At 39.2% G+C, this 17,825-nt stretch overlaps 1 long non-coding RNA gene and 15 other non-coding genes across 16 annotated transcripts; all 16 read left to right on the top strand.

Annotated features, from left to right (window-relative positions):
- The first annotated feature begins 1,329 nt into the window (after positions 1-1,329).
- On the top strand, positions 1,330-1,411 carry Trnas-uga (transfer RNA serine (anticodon UGA)). Its single transcript has one exon. It is a non-coding gene; the product is annotated as a tRNA-Ser (tRNA).
- Positions 1,412-1,488: 77 nt separating this feature from the next.
- Positions 1,489-1,570, top strand: Trnas-cga (transfer RNA serine (anticodon CGA)). Its single transcript has one exon. It is a non-coding gene; the product is annotated as a tRNA-Ser (tRNA).
- Positions 1,571-1,647: 77 nt separating this feature from the next.
- On the top strand, positions 1,648-1,729 carry Trnas-cga (transfer RNA serine (anticodon CGA)). The gene has a single exon. It is a non-coding gene; the product is annotated as a tRNA-Ser (tRNA).
- A 1,909-nt stretch (positions 1,730-3,638) lies between these two features.
- On the top strand, positions 3,639-3,720 carry Trnas-uga (transfer RNA serine (anticodon UGA)). Its single transcript has one exon. It is a non-coding gene; the product is annotated as a tRNA-Ser (tRNA).
- A 77-nt stretch (positions 3,721-3,797) lies between these two features.
- Positions 3,798-3,879, top strand: Trnas-cga (transfer RNA serine (anticodon CGA)). The gene has a single exon. It is a non-coding gene; the product is annotated as a tRNA-Ser (tRNA).
- Positions 3,880-3,956: 77 nt separating this feature from the next.
- On the top strand, positions 3,957-4,038 carry Trnas-cga (transfer RNA serine (anticodon CGA)). Its single transcript has one exon. It is a non-coding gene; the product is annotated as a tRNA-Ser (tRNA).
- A 2,255-nt stretch (positions 4,039-6,293) lies between these two features.
- Trnas-uga (transfer RNA serine (anticodon UGA)) lies at positions 6,294-6,375 on the top strand. Its single transcript has one exon. It is a non-coding gene; the product is annotated as a tRNA-Ser (tRNA).
- Positions 6,376-6,452: 77 nt separating this feature from the next.
- Positions 6,453-6,534, top strand: Trnas-cga (transfer RNA serine (anticodon CGA)). Its single transcript has one exon. It is a non-coding gene; the product is annotated as a tRNA-Ser (tRNA).
- Positions 6,535-8,443: 1,909 nt separating this feature from the next.
- On the top strand, positions 8,444-8,525 carry Trnas-uga (transfer RNA serine (anticodon UGA)). The gene has a single exon. It is a non-coding gene; the product is annotated as a tRNA-Ser (tRNA).
- A 77-nt stretch (positions 8,526-8,602) lies between these two features.
- Trnas-cga (transfer RNA serine (anticodon CGA)) lies at positions 8,603-8,684 on the top strand. Its single transcript has one exon. It is a non-coding gene; the product is annotated as a tRNA-Ser (tRNA).
- A 77-nt stretch (positions 8,685-8,761) lies between these two features.
- Positions 8,762-8,843, top strand: Trnas-cga (transfer RNA serine (anticodon CGA)). Its single transcript has one exon. It is a non-coding gene; the product is annotated as a tRNA-Ser (tRNA).
- A 2,608-nt stretch (positions 8,844-11,451) lies between these two features.
- Positions 11,452-11,533, top strand: Trnas-uga (transfer RNA serine (anticodon UGA)). The gene has a single exon. It is a non-coding gene; the product is annotated as a tRNA-Ser (tRNA).
- Positions 11,534-11,610: 77 nt separating this feature from the next.
- On the top strand, positions 11,611-11,692 carry Trnas-cga (transfer RNA serine (anticodon CGA)). Its single transcript has one exon. It is a non-coding gene; the product is annotated as a tRNA-Ser (tRNA).
- A 77-nt stretch (positions 11,693-11,769) lies between these two features.
- On the top strand, positions 11,770-11,851 carry Trnas-cga (transfer RNA serine (anticodon CGA)). Its single transcript has one exon. It is a non-coding gene; the product is annotated as a tRNA-Ser (tRNA).
- A 236-nt stretch (positions 11,852-12,087) lies between these two features.
- Trnas-cga (transfer RNA serine (anticodon CGA)) lies at positions 12,088-12,169 on the top strand. Its single transcript has one exon. It is a non-coding gene; the product is annotated as a tRNA-Ser (tRNA).
- A 2,519-nt stretch (positions 12,170-14,688) lies between these two features.
- LOC143466173 (uncharacterized) lies at positions 14,689-15,282 on the top strand. The gene is made up of 3 exons (XR_013118723.1): positions 14,689-14,763; positions 14,860-14,926; positions 15,078-15,282. It is a non-coding gene; the product is annotated as an uncharacterized LOC143466173 (long non-coding RNA).
- The last annotated feature ends 2,543 nt before the right edge of the window (positions 15,283-17,825 follow it).

Below are 17,825 nucleotides of genomic sequence, written 5' to 3'. Positions count from 1 at the left end.
GTTTGCAGGTTCCAAACCTTGTCCACCCACCTCCTGCTTTTCTTGCGAGATTGTAAGTCCGACTGCGTTAAAGTGCACAATAATATTGCAAAAACGCCCAAAGTCCTAAAGCAATAAAGTCAAGATGCGCAGAAAGCATAGGGTGGGTGGGGGGAACTCATAGCACAGTGGAAAAACCGGAGAACGTCGACAGACAAGCTGCAGGTTCAAACCAGCGAGCCGCAGAGCGACGAGCCAACAACCGTTTGATGACCATTTGACCGTCTAGACCACCAGCTGATTGGTGTCTAGACCACCAGCTGGCTAGACTCACATAAATCCTGAGTATTTAGGAAGCTGCCGGAAGCTGTAAAAAAAGTTGCAAAAGTTGCAAAAACTTGCCCTACTAATCACCTAATCCTAATCCTAATCACTTACCTTATATAATATATATAGATATCTATATATAGATATAGTCATAAGTAAAACTAAAATTTATGAATTTCTTCACGTTTAAGGGGTCACTTCCCAATAAAACGACAATTTTGTGCCGGCAACACAGTGATTGTGACCGTGTCGCACTCAATGCGTCATATTAAAAAAAGTAAAAATTTTCCGGTCCAATGCGCATGTGACGTCGATGTGGAGTAGTTCGTCGTTGCTTTGACGACAGCTGGTTCCAGGTCTAGGCTAAGTTGTAAATTTTGTGTGGGTTTGAATTTTTGTTTTTTTGGAGTATTTGTCATAAAATGTTAAGCTAAAAACTTGTTGTAAAGTTTAGGCAATTGTTATAGAAAACTGAGTACAAGGATTTTGTCCAAATTAAGACTGTAGACAGACATAACCTAGGTCTTGTTGCAAGCCAAAATTCAGGGTAGGTTTATGATGTAGTTTTGCGTTGGTAGCTTCTTGATTTAATGTACTTTGCATTGAAAAGCCTATCTCTTTGAATTGGGACATGACCCCTTAAGAAAATAACAGAAGTTTACTTTAATACTTAAAATTTAGTTGAAACTAGCTTATAGTTAATACACTACAGAGACGTAGGCGTAGCTAGGTCTCGAAATCAGCTTGATTTTCATCTAGACTACGCTAGCTTGATTTTCATCTAGACTACGCTTGCTTGATTTTCATCTAGACTACGCTAGCTTGATTTTCATCTAGACTACGCTAGCTTCATTTTCATCTAGACTACACTAGCTAGATTTTTATCTAGACTACGCTAGCTACATTTTCATCTTGTCAGATTTGAAAGTCAGGAGAAGATTCCGGAAACACCGACATGGTGGAATCTATCTAGTGATTCGAGAAAAGTGCCATTTTATCTATTTGCATTTCACATTAAGCACAGTTGTCGTGGCCGAGTGGTTAAGGCGACAGACTTGAAATCTGTTAGGCTATGCCCGCGTAGGTTCGAATCCTGCCGACAACGCCGATATTACTTTTGCAATTTCATATGGATATTCGGAAAAGTGCGATTTTATCTATTTCATCTATGCATTAAGCACAGTTGTCGTGGCCGAGTGGTTAAGGCGACAGACTCGAAATCTGTTGGGCCCTGCCCGCGTAGGTTCGAATCCTGCCGACAACGCCGATATTACTTTTGCAATTTCATATGGATATTCGGAAATGTGCCATTTTAACTATTTCATCTATGCATTAAGCACAGTTGTCGTGGCCGAGTGGTTAAGGCGACAGACTCGAAATCTGTTGGGCCCAGCCCGCGTAGGTTCGAATCCTGCCGACAACGCCGATATTACTTTTGCAATTTCATATGGATATTCGGAAATGTGGTATTTTAACTATTTCATCTATGCATTAAGCACAGTTGTCGTGGCCGAGTGGTTAAGGCGACAGACTAGAAATCTGCTGGGCTCTGCCCGCTTAGGTTCGAATCCTGCCGACAACGCGGAATTGGAATCACGCTTCCATAAGTGATTTGCGAAAAGTGCGATTTTATCTATTTGCATTGAACATTAAGCACAGTTGTGGTGTATTTTTTAAAAAAACCAATGAAAACATTTGGAATTCAAGTTTATACGCCGAAACGGACTTGCAAGGTCCTGGGTTTGAACCGGGAACCTTTGGATTGTTATTCACTAAACTTTACTCTCCACCTAATGTGCATCAGGATGCTGCGCCATTGGCCTGACTGAAGGCAGAGCGGGTAATTTGCAACATATTCTGGTTGACGAAAGCAATGTACAGTAACTAAAGTTTAACAGCCGTAACAACTACTGATGTTGGAATAATTTAGGTATTGCATAATAACAAGATATCAACACCGGTTAATACTGCTCTGGTTGTAAGTTGCCGAATATCCTCCCAGAGTTTGCAGGTTCCAAACCTTGTCCACCCACCTCCTGCTTTTCTTGCGAGATTGTAAGTCCGACTGCGTTAAAGTGCACAATAATATTGCAAAAACGCCCAAAGTCCTAAAGCAATAAAGTCAAGATGCGCAGAAAGCATAGGGTGGGTGGGGGGAACTCATAGCACAGTGGAAAAACCGGAGAACGTCGACAGACAAGCTGCAGGTTCAAACCAGCGAGCCGCAGAGCGACGAGCCAACAACCGTTTGATGACCATTTGACCGTCTAGACCACCAGCTGATTGGTGTCTAGACCACCAGCTGGCTAGACTCACATAAATCCTGAGTATTTAGGAAGCTGCCGGAAGCTGTAAAAAAAGTTGCAAAAGTTGCAAAAACTTGCCCTACTAATCACCTAATCCTAATCCTAATCACTTACCTTATATAATATATATAGATATCTATATATAGATATAGTCATAAGTAAAACTAAAATTTATGAATTTCTTCACGTTTAAGGGGTCACTTCCCAATAAAACGACAATTTTGTGCCGGCAACACAGTGATTGTGACCGTGTCGCACTCAATGCGTCATATTAAAAAAAGTAAAAATTTTCCGGTCCAATGCGCATGTGACGTCGATGTGGAGTAGTTCGTCGTTGCTTTGACGACAGCTGGTTCCAGGTCTAGGCTAAGTTGTAAATTTTGTGTGGGTTTGAATTTTTGTTTTTTTGGAGTATTTGTCATAAAATGTTAAGCTAAAAACTTGTTGTAAAGTTTAGGCAATTGTTATAGAAAACTGAGTACAAGGATTTTGTCCAAATTAAGACTGTAGACAGACATAACCTAGGTCTTGTTGCAAGCCAAAATTCAGGGTAGGTTTATGATGTAGTTTTGCGTTGGTAGCTTCTTGATTTAATGTACTTTGCATTGAAAAGCCTATCTCTTTGAATTGGGACATGACCCCTTAAGAAAATAACAGAAGTTTACTTTAATACTTAAAATTTAGTTGAAACTAGCTTATAGTTAATACACTACAGAGACGTAGGCGTAGCTAGGTCTCGAAATCAGCTTGATTTTCATCTAGACTACGCTAGCTTGATTTTCATCTAGACTACGCTTGCTTGATTTTCATCTAGACTACGCTAGCTTGATTTTCATCTAGACTACGCTAGCTTCATTTTCATCTAGACTACACTAGCTAGATTTTTATCTAGACTACGCTAGCTACATTTTCATCTTGTCAGATTTGAAAGTCAGGAGAAGATTCCGGAAACACCGACATGGTGGAATCTATCTAGTGATTCGAGAAAAGTGCCATTTTATCTATTTGCATTTCACATTAAGCACAGTTGTCGTGGCCGAGTGGTTAAGGCGACAGACTTGAAATCTGTTAGGCTATGCCCGCGTAGGTTCGAATCCTGCCGACAACGCCGATATTACTTTTGCAATTTCATATGGATATTCGGAAAAGTGCGATTTTATCTATTTCATCTATGCATTAAGCACAGTTGTCGTGGCCGAGTGGTTAAGGCGACAGACTCGAAATCTGTTGGGCCCTGCCCGCGTAGGTTCGAATCCTGCCGACAACGCCGATATTACTTTTGCAATTTCATATGGATATTCGGAAATGTGCCATTTTAACTATTTCATCTATGCATTAAGCACAGTTGTCGTGGCCGAGTGGTTAAGGCGACAGACTCGAAATCTGTTGGGCCCAGCCCGCGTAGGTTCGAATCCTGCCGACAACGCCGATATTACTTTTGCAATTTCATATGGATATTCGGAAATGTGGTATTTTAACTATTTCATCTATGCATTAAGCACAGTTGTCGTGGCCGAGTGGTTAAGGCGACAGACTAGAAATCTGCTGGGCTCTGCCCGCTTAGGTTCGAATCCTGCCGACAACGCGGAATTGGAATCACGCTTCCATAAGTGATTTGCGAAAAGTGCGATTTTATCTATTTGCATTGAACATTAAGCACAGTTGTGGTGTATTTTTTAAAAAAACCAATGAAAACATTTGGAATTCAAGTTTATACGCCGAAACGGACTTGCAAGGTCCTGGGTTTGAACCGGGAACCTTTGGATTGTTATTCACTAAACTTTACTCTCCACCTAATGTGCATCAGGATGCTGCGCCATTGGCCTGACTGAAGGCAGAGCGGGTAATTTGCAACATATTCTGGTTGACGAAAGCAATGTACAGTAACTAAAGTTTAACAGCCGTAACAACTACTGATGTTGGAATAATTTAGGTATTGCATAATAACAAGATATCAACACCGGTTAATACTGCTCTGGTTGTAAGTTGCCGAATATCCTCCCAGAGTTTGCAGGTTCCAAACCTTGTCCACCCACCTCCTGCTTTTCTTGCGAGATTGTAAGTCCGACTGCGTTAAAGTGCACAATAATATTGCAAAAACGCCCAAAGTCCTAAAGCAATAAAGTCAAGATGCGCAGAAAGCATAGGGTGGGTGGGGGGAACTCATAGCACAGTGGAAAAACCGGAGAACGTCGACAGACAAGCTGCAGGTTCAAACCAGCGAGCCGCAGAGCGACGAGCCAACAACCGTTTGATGACCATTTGACCGTCTAGACCACCAGCTGATTGGTGTCTAGACCACCAGCTGGCTAGACTCACATAAATCCTGAGTATTTAGGAAGCTGCCGGAAGCTGTAAAAAAAGTTGCAAAAGTTGCAAAAACTTGCCCTACTAATCACCTAATCCTAATCCTAATCACTTACCTTATATAATATATATAGATATCTATATATAGATATAGTCATAAGTAAAACTAAAATTTATGAATTTCTTCACGTTTAAGGGGTCACTTCCCAATAAAACGACAATTTTGTGCCGGCAACACAGTGATTGTGACCGTGTCGCACTCAATGCGTCATATTAAAAAAAGTAAAAATTTTCCGGTCCAATGCGCATGTGACGTCGATGTGGAGTAGTTCGTCGTTGCTTTGACGACAGCTGGTTCCAGGTCTAGGCTAAGTTGTAAATTTTGTGTGGGTTTGAATTTTTGTTTTTTTGGAGTATTTGTCATAAAATGTTAAGCTAAAAACTTGTTGTAAAGTTTAGGCAATTGTTATAGAAAACTGAGTACAAGGATTTTGTCCAAATTAAGACTGTAGACAGACATAACCTAGGTCTTGTTGCAAGCCAAAATTCAGGGTAGGTTTATGATGTAGTTTTGCGTTGGTAGCTTCTTGATTTAATGTACTTTGCATTGAAAAGCCTATCTCTTTGAATTGGGACATGACCCCTTAAGAAAATAACAGAAGTTTACTTTAATACTTAAAATTTAGTTGAAACTAGCTTATAGTTAATACACTACAGAGACGTAGGCGTAGCTAGGTCTCGAAATCAGCTTGATTTTCATCTAGACTACGCTAGCTTGATTTTCATCTAGACCAGGGCTTCTCAAACTTTTTTGTTCTGCGACCCCATTTTGGAAAAGATATTTCTATGCGACCCCATTATGGGGACATTCACGTTAATGACATTAAATCCATGTTAATCCATGTGCACAGGCCGGGCTGGTTGTAAAGTCATCAAGGACCGCTTACATAACGGCCCTAAAATGCAGTCATTTCCATGTGATTTTTTGAAAAACTTGGCCACTTCAGATTGACATCATGGCAAGACTACAACCTACCGGCACTAGACTAAATTAAACTATTTCATTACGACCCCAAAATTTCATTACGCGACCCCATTTGGGGTCGCGACCCATAGTTTGAGAAGCCCTGATCTAGACTACGCTTGCTTGATTTTCATCTAGACTACGCTAGCTTGATTTTCATCTAGACTACGCTAGCTTCATTTTCATCTAGACTACACTAGCTAGATTTTTATCTAGACTACGCTAGCTACATTTTCATCTTGTCAGATTTGAAAGTCAGGAGAAGATTCCGGAAACACCGACATGGTGGAATCTATCTAGTGATTCGAGAAAAGTGCCATTTTATCTATTTGCATTTCACATTAAGCACAGTTGTCGTGGCCGAGTGGTTAAGGCGACAGACTTGAAATCTGTTAGGCTATGCCCGCGTAGGTTCGAATCCTGCCGACAACGCCGATATTACTTTTGCAATTTCATATGGATATTCGGAAAAGTGCGATTTTATCTATTTCATCTATGCATTAAGCACAGTTGTCGTGGCCGAGTGGTTAAGGCGACAGACTCGAAATCTGTTGGGCCCAGCCCGCGTAGGTTCGAATCCTGCCGACAACGCCGATATTACTTTTGCAATTTCATATGGATATTCGGAAATGTGGTATTTTAACTATTTCATCTATGCATTAAGCACAGTTGTCGTGGCCGAGTGGTTAAGGCGACAGACTAGAAATCTGCTGGGCTCTGCCCGCTTAGGTTCGAATCCTGCCGACAACGCGGAATTGGAATCACGCTTCCATAAGTGATTTGCGAAAAGTGCGATTTTATCTATTTGCATTGAACATTAAGCACAGTTGTGGTGTATTTTTTAAAAAAACCAATGAAAACATTTGGAATTCAAGTTTATACGCCGAAACGGACTTGCAAGGTCCTGGGTTTGAACCGGGAACCTTTGGATTGTTATTCACTAAACTTTACTCTCCACCTAATGTGCATCAGGATGCTGCGCCATTGGCCTGACTGAAGGCAGAGCGGGTAATTTGCAACATATTTTGGTTGACGAAAGCAATGTACAGTAACTAAAGTTTAACAGCCGTAACAACTACTGATGTTGGAATAATTTAGGTATTGCATAATAACAAGATATCAACACCGGTTAATACTGCTCTGGTTGTAAGTTGCCGAATATCCTCCCAGAGTTTGCAGGTTCCAAACCTTGTCCACCCACCTCCTGCTTTTCTTGCGAGATTGTAAGTCCGACTGCGTTAAAGTGCACAATAATATTGCAAAAACGCCCAAAGTCCTAAAGCAATAAAGTCAAGATGCGCAGAAAGCATAGGGTGGGTGGGGGGAACTCATAGCACAGTGGAAAAACCGGAGAACGTCGACAGACAAGCTGCAGGTTCAAACCAGCGAGCCGCAGAGCGACGAGCCAACAACCGTTTGATGACCATTTGACCGTCTAGACCACCAGCTGATTGGTGTCTAGACCACCAGCTGGCTAGACTCACATAAATCCTGAGTATTTAGGAAGCTGCCGGAAGCTGTAAAAAAAGTTGCAAAAGTTGCAAAAACTTGCCCTACTAATCACCTAATCCTAATCCTAATCACTTACCTTATATAATATATATAGATATCTATATATAGATATAGTCATAAGTAAAACTAAAATTTATGAATTTCTTCACGTTTAAGGGGTCACTTCCCAATAAAACGACAATTTTGTGCCGGCAACACAGTGATTGTGACCGTGTCGCACTCAATGCGTCATATTAAAAAAAGTAAAAATTTTCCGGTCCAATGCGCATGTGACGTCGATGTGGAGTAGTTCGTCGTTGCTTTGACGACAGCTGGTTCCAGGTCTAGGCTAAGTTGTAAATTTTGTGTGGGTTTGAATTTTTGTTTTTTTGGAGTATTTGTCATAAAATGTTAAGCTAAAAACTTGTTGTAAAGTTTAGGCAATTGTTATAGAAAACTGAGTACAAGGATTTTGTCCAAATTAAGACTGTAGACAGACATAACCTAGGTCTTGTTGCAAGCCAAAATTCAGGGTAGGTTTATGATGTAGTTTTGCGTTGGTAGCTTCTTGATTTAATGTACTTTGCATTGAAAAGCCTATCTCTTTGAATTGGGACATGACCCCTTAAGAAAATAACAGAAGTTTACTTTAATACTTAAAATTTAGTTGAAACTAGCTTATAGTTAATACACTACAGAGACGTAGGCGTAGCTAGGTCTCGAAATCAGCTTGATTTTCATCTAGACTACGCTAGCTTGATTTTCATCTAGACTACGCTTGCTTGATTTTCATCTAGACTACGCTAGCTTGATTTTCATCTAGACTACGCTAGCTTCATTTTCATCTAGACTACACTAGCTAGATTTTTATCTAGACTACGCTAGCTACATTTTCATCTTGTCAGATTTGAAAGTCAGGAGAAGATTCCGGAAACACCGACATGGTGGAATCTATCTAGTGATTCGAGAAAAGTGCCATTTTATCTATTTGCATTTCACATTAAGCACAGTTGTCGTGGCCGAGTGGTTAAGGCGACAGACTTGAAATCTGTTAGGCTATGCCCGCGTAGGTTCGAATCCTGCCGACAACGCCGATATTACTTTTGCAATTTCATATGGATATTCGGAAAAGTGCGATTTTATCTATTTCATCTATGCATTAAGCACAGTTGTCGTGGCCGAGTGGTTAAGGCGACAGACTCGAAATCTGTTGGGCCCTGCCCGCGTAGGTTCGAATCCTGCCGACAACGCCGATATTACTTTTGCAATTTCATATGGATATTCGGAAATGTGCCATTTTAACTATTTCATCTATGCATTAAGCACAGTTGTCGTGGCCGAGTGGTTAAGGCGACAGACTCGAAATCTGTTGGGCCCAGCCCGCGTAGGTTCGAATCCTGCCGACAACGCCGATATTACTTTTGCAATTTCATATGGATATTCGGAAATGTGGTATTTTAACTATTTCATCTATGCATTAAGCACAGTTGTCGTGGCCGAGTGGTTAAGGCGACAGACTAGAAATCTGCTGGGCTCTGCCCGCTTAGGTTCGAATCCTGCCGACAACGCGGAATTGGAATCACGCTTCCATAAGTGATTTGCGAAAAGTGCGATTTTATCTATTTGCATTGAACATTAAGCACAGTTGTGGTGTATTTTTTTAAAAAACCAATGAAAACATTTGGAATTCAAGTTTATACGCCGAAACGGACTTGCAAGGTCCTGGGTTTGAACCGGGAACCTTTGGATTGTTATTCACTAAACTTTACTCTCCACCTAATGTGCATCAGGATGCTGCGCCATTGGCCTGACTGAAGGCAGAGCGGGTAATTTGCAACATATTCTGGTTGACGAAAGCAATGTACAGTAACTAAAGTTTAACAGCCGTAACAACTACTGATGTTGGAATAATTTAGGTATTGCATAATAACAAGATATCAACACCGGTTAATACTGCTCTGGTTGTAAGTTGCCGAATATCCTCCCAGAGTTTGCAGGTTCCAAACCTTGTCCACCCACCTCCTGCTTTTCTTGCGAGATTGTAAGTCCGACTGCGTTAAAGTGCACAATAATATTGCAAAAACGCCCAAAGTCCTAAAGCAATAAAGTCAAGATGCGCAGAAAGCATAGGGTGGGTGGGGGGAACTCATAGCACAGTGGAAAAACCGGAGAACGTCGACAGACAAGCTGCAGGTTCAAACCAGCGAGCCGCAGAGCGACGAGCCAACAACCGTTTGATGACCATTTGACCGTCTAGACCACCAGCTGGCTAGACTCACATAAATCCTGAGTATTTAGGAAGCTGCCGGAAGCTGTAAAAAAAGTTGCAAAAGTTGCAAAAACTTGCCCTACTAATCACCTAATCCTAATCCTAATCACTTACCTTATATAATATATATAGATATCTATATATAGATATAGTCATAAGTAAAACTAAAATTTATGAATTTCTTCACGTTTAAGGGGTCACTTCCCAATAAAACGACAATTTTGTGCCGGCAACACAGTGATTGTGACCGTGTCGCACTCAATGCGTCATATTAAAAAAAGTAAAAATTTTCCGGTCCAATGCGCATGTGACGTCGATGTGGAGTAGTTCGTCGTTGCTTTGACGACAGCTGGTTCCAGGTCTAGGCTAAGTTGTAAATTTTGTGTGGGTTTGAATTTTTGTTTTTTTGGAGTATTTGTCATAAAATGTTAAGCTAAAAACTTGTTGTAAAGTTTAGGCAATTGTTATAGAAAACTGAGTACAAGGATTTTGTCCAAATTAAGACTGTAGACAGACATAACCTAGGTCTTGTTGCAAGCCAAAATTCAGGGTAGGTTTATGACACCCCATTCGTCTACTTTCCGCCCATTAAAATGGTCCAGAGTACGGGAAATTTTTCCCATTGTAATGGCAGGAAGTATGCCTTTCTTACCCTAGAGTAAGATATATGCCTTTGGAATGGGGAGAATTTTACTTTGGCACAAATATGGTTTGTGAACCCCATTCGTCTATTTTTCCGCCCATTAAAATGGACCTGCTTTCAGCAATGGGGTTTCCCACAAACTATATTTCTGCCGAAGTAAACATCTCCCCATTCCAAATGCATATATTTTACTCTAGGGTAAGAAAGGCATACTTCCTGGCATTCTAATGGGAAAATAATACCGCATTTCCACCCATTTCAATGGGCGGAAAGCAGACGAATCGGGTGTTTATGATGTAGTTTTGCGTTGGTAGCTTCTTGATTTAATGTACTTTGCATTGAAAAGCCTATCTCTTTGAATTGGGACATGACCCCTTAAGAAAATAACAGAAGTTTACTTTAATACTTAAAATTTAGTTGAAACTAGCTTATAGTTAATACACTACAGAGACGTAGGCGTAGCTAGGTCTCGAAATCAGCTTGATTTTCATCTAGACTACGCTAGCTTGATTTTCATCTAGACCAGGGCTTCTCAAACTTTTTTGTTCTGCGACCCCATTTTGGAAAAGATATTTCTATGCGACCCCATTATGGGGACATTCACGTTAATGACATTAAATCCATGTTAATCCATGTGCACAGGCCGGGCTGGTTGTAAAGTCATCAAGGACCGCTTACATAACGGCCCTAAAATGCAGTCATTTCCATGTGATTTTTTGAAAAACTTGGCCACTTCAGATTGACATCATGGCAAGACTACAACCTACCGGCACTAGACTAAATTAAACTATTTCATTACGACCCCAAAATTTCATTACGCGACCCCATTTGGGGTCGCGACCCATAGTTTGAGAAGCCCTGATCTAGACTACGCTTGCTTGATTTTCATCTAGACTACGCTAGCTTGATTTTCATCTAGACTACGCTAGCTTCATTTTCATCTAGACTACACTAGCTAGATTTTTATCTAGACTACGCTAGCTACATTTTCATCTTGTCAGATTTGAAAGTCAGGAGAAGATTCCGGAAACACCGACATGGTGGAATCTATCTAGTGATTCGAGAAAAGTGCCATTTTATCTATTTGCATTTCACATTAAGCACAGTTGTCGTGGCCGAGTGGTTAAGGCGACAGACTTGAAATCTGTTAGGCTATGCCCGCGTAGGTTCGAATCCTGCCGACAACGCCGATATTACTTTTGCAATTTCATATGGATATTCGGAAAAGTGCGATTTTATCTATTTCATCTATGCATTAAGCACAGTTGTCGTGGCCGAGTGGTTAAGGCGACAGACTCGAAATCTGTTGGGCCCTGCCCGCGTAGGTTCGAATCCTGCCGACAACGCCGATATTACTTTTGCAATTTCATATGGATATTCGGAAATGTGGTATTTTAACTATTTCATCTATGCATTAAGCACAGTTGTCGTGGCCGAGTGGTTAAGGCGACAGACTCGAAATCTGTTGGGCCCAGCCCGCGTAGGTTCGAATCCTGCCGACAACGCCGATATTACTTTTGCAATTTCATATGGATATTCGGAAAAGTGCGATTTTATCTATTTCATCTATGCATTAAGCACAGTTGTCGTGGCCGAGTGGTTAAGGCGACAGTCTCGAAATCTGTTGGGCCCAGGCCGCGTAGGTTCGAATCCTGCCGACAACGCCGATATTACTTTTGCAATTTCATATGGATATTCGGAAATGTGGTATTTTAACTATTTCATCTATGCATTAAGCACAGTTGTCGTGGCCGAGTGGTTAAGGCGACAGACTCGAAATCTGTTGGGCCCAGCCCGCGTAGGTTCGAATCCTGCCGACAACGCCGATATTACTTTTGCAATTTCATATGGATATTCGGAAATGTGGTATTTTAACTATTTCATCTATGCATTAAGCACAGTTGTCGTGGCCGAGTGGTTAAGGCGACAGACTAGAAATCTGCTGGGCTCTGCCCGCTTAGGTTCGAATCCTGCCGACAACGCGGAATTGGAATCACGCTTCCATAAGTGATTTGCGAAAAGTGCGATTTTATCTATTTGCATTGAACATTAAGCACAGTTGTGGTGTATTTTTTAAAAAAACCAATGAAAACATTTGGAATTCAAGTTTATACGCCGAAACGGACTTGCAAGGTCCTGGGTTTGAACCGGGAACCTTTGGATTGTTATTCACTAAACTTTACTCTCCACCTAATGTGCATCAGGATGCTGCGCCATTGGCCTGACTGAAGGCAGAGCGGGTAATTTGCAACATATTCTGGTTGACGAAAGCAATGTACAGTAACTAAAGTTTAACAGCCGTAACAACTACTGATGTTGGAATAATTTAGGTATTGCATAATAACAAGATATCAACACCGGTTAATACTGCTCTGGTTGTAAGTTGCCGAATATCCTCCCAGAGTTTGCAGGTTCCAAACCTTGTCCACCCACCTCCTGCTTTTCTTGCGAGATTGTAAGTCCGACTGCGTTAAAGTGCACAATAATATTGCAAAAACGCCCAAAGTCCTAAAGCAATAAAGTCAAGATGCGCAGAAAGCATAGGGTGGGTGGGGGGAACTCATAGCACAGTGGAAAAACCGGAGAACGTCGACAGACAAGCTGCAGGTTCAAACCAGCGAGCCGCAGAGCGACGAGCCAACAACCGTTTGATGACCATTTGACCGTCTAGACCACCAGCTGATTGGTGTCTAGACCACCAGCTGGCTAGACTCACATAAATCCTGAGTATTTAGGAAGCTGCCGGAAGCTGTAAAAAAAGTTGCAAAAGTTGCAAAAACTTGCCCTACTAATCACCTAATCCTAATCCTAATCACTTACCTTATATAATATATATAGATATCTATATATAGATATAGTCATAAGTAAAACTAAAATTTATGAATTTCTTCACGTTTAAGGGGTCACTTCCCAATAAAACGACAATTTTGTGCCGGCAACACAGTGATTGTGACCGTGTCGCACTCAATGCGTCATATTAAAAAAAGTAAAAATTTTCCGGTCCAATGCGCATGTGACGTCGATGTGGAGTAGTTCGTCGTTGCTTTGACGACAGCTGGTTCCAGGTCTAGGCTAAGTTGTAAATTTTGTGTGGGTTTGAATTTTTGTTTTTTTGGAGTATTTGTCATAAAATGTTAAGCTAAAAACTTGTTGTAAAGTTTAGGCAATTGTTATAGAAAACTGAGTACATGGATTTTGTCCAAATTAAGACTGTAGACAGACATAACCTAGGTCTTGTTGCAAGCCAAAATTCAGGGTAGGTTTATGATGTAGTTTTGCGTTGGTAGCTTCTTGATTTAATGTACTTTGCATTGAAAAGCCTATCTCTTTGAATTGGGACATGACCCCTTCAGAATTACAGTAGATCGATCAGTCAAGTTTTGGTTCCTGTTAGTAGTGTAGTGTTGTCTGATGAGATGATACTCTATGATAGCTTAGTCAACCATCTTACTTGAATTCGCATTTGCCCATAAATACATAAAAAATTTTTGTATTCTCTTTAATTCATACAATTGCATTATTACTCAAAATTGACTTGTTCTTTATAGGTCAGTGTTAAATAGCAGCTTGGTACATAATAGCGTTCGAAGGTGAAGTAGAAGTTAATTTGAAAGCACTTCTTCGCGAAGATCAAAGCGTTTCGGACATCCTTGATTCTGCAAATCCAGTTGCGGTTTATATTTTCAATGATGAAAGCAAAGAATGGGTATGTTGTTGGTATAAATTTAAATAATCATTCTAACTATAGTTTAACTTTAATCTTTCTGCAAAGGCTAAATTATGCTGCAATTTTGTCCGATTCGTTTTGGTAGCTTGGATGATTGAGATCACAAAGTTACAACTTTTTAATAAGTTTTATGCCCTCCTTTGCTGCCGAGCAAAAAAGATTCCCTATAAGATGTATGAAATAGTTCTACAACAATGGAATCTTACATTAAAATAAACGTTTTTTTCAAGAAAAGCATTGAAATGGACGGAACGATATTTGTTCATAAACGGTAAGCCAAAGTTATTAAATTACCTTATTGTTTAGTATTTTTTAAGTCTTGTTCCGTTTAATCAATATTTCGCATTATGCAGTAGTTTATCCCGAGTACTTTAAGGATGTAGAGCACATTGTTTTGCATTTTCTAATTTGACTTTTCAGTTATGTGTTGTTGTAGGTTGTGAAATATTAAAAGTGTTTTTTGTCTGTTCTTTAATCTTGTTCTGTTTGTTTAGCTTTTTACATAATACAGCAATTTTTACCACAATTTTTGACATAAATTCTTTCAAGTTTTGACATTATGCATTGCCCTACATTTGGTTTCACCATCATGAACCAAGACAGATTGGATAATTAATTGGAGCCAAACTATCTATCCTGGTTTGGAATTTCATGAATATTCAACGTTCCTGGTGACCAGAAATACTAAATGTAAGTGCATTCAATATGATCGATTATACCGTAGTAGTAGCCTAAGTTGAGAATGCATTGGACAATATATTGGAGTTTATGTTTTATATGTTTCAGCAATGGGTTTCGGCTTAAAATTTGAAAACATGGTCGATTGCAGACGCATGGGATATCTTCTAAACGAGTGAGTATTAGCTTCATTATAAAGATGCACATAAACTTATACATATTACTATGAAACACCAAGCGGTAACATTATGAACAAACGCTGATTTGATGGTAATATAAATTAAAAGCGATTATTACTGAGCAATGATTTTGCGATTATTTTACAGTCTTTGCAAATAGATAGAATGGACCGTGAAGCGACTCCCATTGAAGGACTAAATTAAATTATTAAATTATGGGATTAAATTTTCTGGATTTTTTTTGAATTCAATTGTTTTATATTTATATTTTGGGATTTCCAAGTTCAGTGTTGTATTATTGTGTATCAACTGATTAAAAATGTCGCCTTTTATATTAAGTGTGATTTGTATTTTTTTCGTATTTTGTACACGTATATATGTTTGTTTTTTCGAATCATGTTTTATATCGAAAATAACAATAAATAAACTATGTTTTATAAATTTTCTGCTGTATTTGTACAAAATTCGAAATATCATACGGTATAAAAAACAATTATTTAGTCTCTTGCTGCCTTTGAAAGTTTCCTGTATCTAGCTGGTAGATATAAGCTATCTTTTAGTTTAACTTCGCCTAACGACGGCAAAACGTGTGGTGGAATAACGTTTGGGCTCCAAAAAGTTTTATTGTTTCCAGCACAATGTAATTGTAAGCATAGAGTCGAGATATTTTCAAAATCTTGTAAAATATCAATGTGACACTTAATAAATGATGGGAACCATTTTTGCAGTTAGCGACAAGCATTTACATAAGTAACCGCATGTATAGGAAGTATGTATAAGTATATATTTCACAACTATTTTCACTATTATTCAATTCGTATGAAAGCTAGACAACCTGCTTATATCGGGAAGATATATCCAGTGGTTTTTAGATTTTTAAATATATCAAACTCTAAATGTTTTATTTGTGTGTGACTAAAAAAAGTACACACTGTCACACTCACAATAGTGCAGCATTACCAAACATTATTTTAATATTTCCTTCCAGTATCACATCGCTTTTAATTTTTAAACATGATGTTTAGATATCACATATTTCTATTCACTGCCACCACTAACTCATAGATGTCATATTAGCGCATTGATTGTGATCACGCATTATGCTTTTGGATGGTTTCTTATGTTTGCATCGATGGTGTGTTTTTGCGAAAACCTGCAACCTCAAATAAATCAAGTTAGTACTACATCATGCAATCGCGTCGTTTTGAGCGTGTTAATTAACTATTCTTGTGTTTGGTGTGCATGTTAAGTAAATTACAATTCGTTCCACGTTTGAGTGAGCAACCGAACGGACGTGTTTATGATTGGGTACATCCTTGTTTTTATGTTCGCTTCAGTTGTGCCTCTCATAGAGTTTCAATTATTTCTGTTTCTGATTTTATGACGATTGCTCACCACAATTAAATCAAACAATTTCAGCCTAACGTAACGTTAGGCTGAAATTGTTAAAACTTAAAACTGTTAAAACTTAAAACTACACGTCACATATGCACTCATCGTACTCAAAAATCTAAACATTCATTATACTCAGTAGCGACGTTTGATTGCGATGAGGGAAACCGCCCAAAATTGGTGTAGATATTCCAAGAATTTTGCGCTTCTATGCCTCAGAAGTTTCTTAAAATCAATCGAAACGTATTCTCGTATTTTAATGTACGGTAAATTTCGTAACACTGCTTTCCTCTGCCTTTATTAAAACAACCCCCACGTAAAGTTTGACACTTCATCGAGCACAATATTGAAATAACGCACGCAAAGTGGAACTTGATTTTTTGGAAGTAGATCATGGAAATATTTCGTTCAATGGTTGACAACCAGATCAACAAGCAACCTGCTCTATTTGATCACCATCAGTCCATCTCGACTAGAGTCATCGTGTTATAACAATGCTGTCAGTGACTCACAACACTTAATATTGCCACGGTTTTAGCAAATAAAGAATAAAGAGGTAAAAACTTTTATGATCCCAAAATATTCGACTAGTTATCACGCACATTGTTTTACTCCTGAACTTCGTCGAAGCCAGAATACTCACCCAACTTGTACTAACGTCATAATAAGTTTGTGACATATTTCTTCTCAACAGATACGTTTTTGAAACATGGAAATGATTTAAGTTTACTTTTACAACTCGATTAAACAATAAACAGCTTCTTATTAACAACTGCAATGCCCATATCGCCTTTTTTGAAAGTTGGGGGTTAGAATCAGCTCACATCACTTGACAACGATAACAACAAGCAACCTGCCATGTTTGACGATAAGACCATTTTGTTTTGACTATTGCAATTGTTTTGAAAAAATGTTGTCTGGAGATTTCCCAGAACTTTATATTGTAATGGTTGTAACCGATAAGGAGTCGCAAACAAGAAAATGTAAAGAACGAAAAATCGAAAACATAACATCGTTTCTGGCTCCTAAAAATAGAGTTTGTGCCGGGAGCATGGACAAGTGGTTCTCCCTAAATAGTCTAGTTACTCTAGTACATATAATATACAAATTTCATAACGTGTAAGCCAAAGGTGTTGTAATAAAATAATCAAATACACTGTCTAACAACGATTAAAAGTACATGACAAAATGCACTGGCTATTGTGACGAAATGTATGCTTTGTAATTCAACACTTTAGTGTATTTTAACATATTTCTGTTAGTAACGCTTAGAACTGAACATAATACATAGCTTGCTTGTTTGCGAGGCACATTTCAAATTATTCATTTCATGCGGGGTAAGTATGGGTTTGACGTTTTACTTTTTGCTTTAGTGTACTGATATAGCGCGGTTAACGTGCAATTTGCAATCGTTATATCGTAGTGGTCGATATGCTAAATAGTGTTATCAATAATTACCAGAATCTGAAAATCATCTGGATCCATTGGACTCAAACCAGGGCA

This window comes from Clavelina lepadiformis, chromosome 7 (assembly GCF_947623445.1).
Source record: "Clavelina lepadiformis chromosome 7, kaClaLepa1.1, whole genome shotgun sequence".
Classification (NCBI taxonomy): Eukaryota; Metazoa; Chordata; class Ascidiacea; order Aplousobranchia; family Clavelinidae; genus Clavelina; species Clavelina lepadiformis.
The sequence above is the reverse complement of the archived record's forward strand: the minus strand, read 5'-3'. Positions and strand labels throughout refer to the sequence as shown.